Below are 3,556 nucleotides of genomic sequence, written 5' to 3' on the forward strand. Positions count from 1 at the left end.
GATAAAACAGAAACAGACCAAGAGCACATAAAATGCTGGGAACTTTTTGTCTGTGGAAACTAGTAAGATCTAGTTCAAGAAAAACTATGTTAAATTAACTATGTTTCCAAGCACACAATAGAACATCAAAATTGGCAAAGGAAACAAGTATATAATAACATGACACAGAAGAAGTAATATGCATGTATTCTTTGAGACATACCCAATACATGCTCTGTGAAATCGACTTAAAAATTAGTTATTTCAAACTACTGCTTCCTCTGGTATGGCATTATTGCACAATGAGTAAGCTTGTGAGATTACCCAGGCACAGTCAGCAGAACAAGTAAGTCCGTTAAAGACACTTGGTCTCGTCACAAGTGCCTAGAGTAGATGAAGTTAGCATCACATGAGGAAATAGTATGCCCTGCTAGCTTTTTTGTATCAACCACAATAAAAGCCAACAAATTTACTAAATTAAGTATCACTATTGCCTTTTTTTTCAAATCTAATTTCTTTGGCCAAAACTGGATTGACCTAAATATAGTATCTACAACTTTTTTCAAGATATCAACATATAGAAAATAAGAAAATCAATAGAAAATTCTACCTACTGGGTAAAATACACATGAAGAAGCCACCCAGATTGTTTAAAACAGCTATTCTGAATACGTGGGTTACATGACTCATTTTCACTGTAGATTTTAGTGACCAATGTACATCTGTTAACCATTTGGTTTATAGAAAAAGCAATGCTTGAATTCAGTTACAATACCTATGTGAACACTTTATTTTTTGGGGGAGCAGTATCTCTTTTTCTGAGAAAAAGACTGTAGGAAATCTATAATGCTTTTACATCTTCCATTGAATCAAATAATCATGAACCAATAAAATGTAAAAAAGTCTCTGGGGACATCATGCTCATGATATACAAATTCCAGGGTACAATAATTCAAAACCACAGAATTATTCCATCTGATGTCTGTGTGTTGAATTATCCAAAGATTTCTGATTCTGATAAAGGCTTGTTAACAATGCAACACTCTGGCTTTTCTGAGATTTCTGAGTGTAGGGAGCAGGATTTAAAATGCCTTAGGAACAAACACAGAAATGATGTATTTGTTCATTCATCCTCTCATCTTTAATGAATTTCAAATAAGTGGATAAGACGGGATTTTAAAATAAAGTGCAGTACTGCTTTATACATCATTCTTTCATTGTAAATGAAAGAAAAATATTTAAATCAATGCCTGAATACTATGCTCTATACTCTAAAATCTAGTGTGGTACATCTTATACCAAATTGAAAATAATGAGAGTGTCAGACGTATTACCCATGAACTAGCTTGGCATCTGGTAGGTCTTGTGGGTGTCGAATAAAAGGTTTGTTTGATGTGTCAGCAATTTGCCTTTTCGTGAAATCATGAACTTCTGCTGATTTTTTCAGTCGCTCCTGCATAATGGGTTTGCTTACATTAGGCCATGAACAGAGGAAGGGGATGGTTAATGCTTCTACTATGGTCAGATCTGTATCCTATAAAATATGACATATTAAAGATAAATAGCATGGATTTATTTTGATTTTTGTGAGTATTTGTGGAGTGTTCAAATTTATGTACATGAATTACAATGCTGCATTAAAGATAAATACAAATAGATTTAATCTCTGGAGTGCGTTCAAGCTGCTGACAGGGCTTGCTGGTGTGGATCTCATATGTCTTGGCATGTTGGAAGGCTATGGAGGCGCTGTTTTGACTTGTGACTAGGGCTCATGAGGCATCTGGGGCTTCTCGCCTGTGGAAAAGTTCAAATTTGCTCTAATGAGTCTTGCTCCAGATGTAAAGTCTTGGGGAAGAATTGTGGTGTTTTAGTATGAATTTATAATGATAGATCATGCAGGCAGAATGGACTAATTTTATAAGTGTACTTATCTTCTACTTCACATAATGTTAACTTTCATATCAATCTATAATAGAACTTTTTATCTCTACATCCATTTAACAAAGTATTCTGTAATCATTAAAACATTAAAAGCATTATTTTAGAATCATAAATAATAATCTTTATATACAATTTCAAAAATATTAATTACAAGAATAAATTTGCTAATAAATAAAAATAAATCTAGTTACTTTAATCCTGTTTAGCTATCAACACACCTTGATTTGTATGGCATCTTTTAATTTTACCATAATACGGAATCTGCTATATGTATCATATATCAGAGGACTCCTTGAACAGCTGGGACATAAAGTCCTGAAGGACCCCTCAATCCTGTGAAATAGTCTACCATTTCACCGAAGAATCCTTGTTATCGATATTTGTTTATTCTGCTACTGCAATATTGAAAAGGAAAGAATTTCATGAAAATCTGACCAACGTAATAAATTTTATACAGGACTCTTCTCTTCACTTTCCTCTCCTTATTGGTATCCTGTTGTCTGTATATATTGAACCATTAATTACTAAGCACTTCTTGGATGAAAGTACATCGAAACCTTTGTTCTCCATAGTACCTAAAAGCCTGTGTATCCAATAGAAAAAATAAAATGATGCTTCTTTTGTAACATGGTACAAGTAAGTCCTACAATTCATATAATTTAATCTTCTCTGTCTTTCTATTCAAGGAATCTTTATTTCCAGTACCAATGTTAACAATAGAAAATAATGCAGAACCCAATATAACATAGATGCCCTTAATTGGGTAATGCTCATCAAGTATATAAGCCAGATAATGAGTGTAACTCCATTCACCAGGATCAGAGCACCCATGATACTCTTACTTGACTTTATCATGCAAACCAGATTTGTGGAGTTTTTGAAGAGAACCCACATCTGTACACTAACATTTTACATACAGCTTAATTTTTGTGGACCACCAGCACTTGAGTTGTTTGAAACGAATGGGACCCTTAACTGTACAACATTGAGAAGCTTGAACAGGCTCAGTTTATTGACAACAATCACATGTAAAACATGTATAAATAGTATACCAAAAACACAAGATGCTCGAGACCCTGAAAGGCATACATGTAAGTTTACACAAATCCAACACCTTTTTTGTATTCTGAATATTTATAACACCAAACATTTTGAACATTCATGGACATGAAGGGAATACAATGACAACACACTTGGGTTTTTTGATTTCTGCTTAAGGGTATAAGACAGAATACATAGAGGTAAAATATACATGATGATTTGTTCAGTTATGTAGCTGGTATTCTGGGTCCTGTTGGGGATGTTAATGAAGTATACGCCTTCTACCATCTCATTGCGCACTGTATGGCAAAACGAATCCATGTTTATTACAGAGGCCCTCTTCAGTTCAAGTGTGGGTTTTGATTTTCTGGATCGCAATTTAATACTTACGCAGCAACATAATTGCTCCCGAAGAGGTCTTGGTTCTGATTTTCTTGATATCTCAGATCTTCTATCAGATACTTTTGTGTGGCCCAACAGGCTCCAGGTGCTTACAGCTCCTTAAACTTTTTTTTTTATGTAGCATCCCTCTTGTTGACCATGACTTTTCTGCCTTGCGCCGAGTGGTTTACAGCCTTCATTGGTTAAGTGAAAA

At 34.4% G+C, this 3,556-nt stretch overlaps 1 protein-coding gene across 1 annotated transcript in view; it reads left to right on the top strand.

Annotated features, from left to right (window-relative positions):
• The window catches only part of LOC119588870 (E3 ubiquitin-protein ligase listerin-like), an 11,551-nt gene that overhangs the window by 1,727 nt on the left and 6,268 nt on the right, over positions 1-3,556 (top strand). The window lies entirely within an intron of this gene.

The sequence above is a fragment of the Penaeus monodon genome, chromosome 24 (genome assembly GCF_015228065.2).
Source record: "Penaeus monodon isolate SGIC_2016 chromosome 24, NSTDA_Pmon_1, whole genome shotgun sequence".
In the NCBI taxonomy this organism is placed as follows: domain Eukaryota; kingdom Metazoa; phylum Arthropoda; class Malacostraca; order Decapoda; family Penaeidae; genus Penaeus; species Penaeus monodon.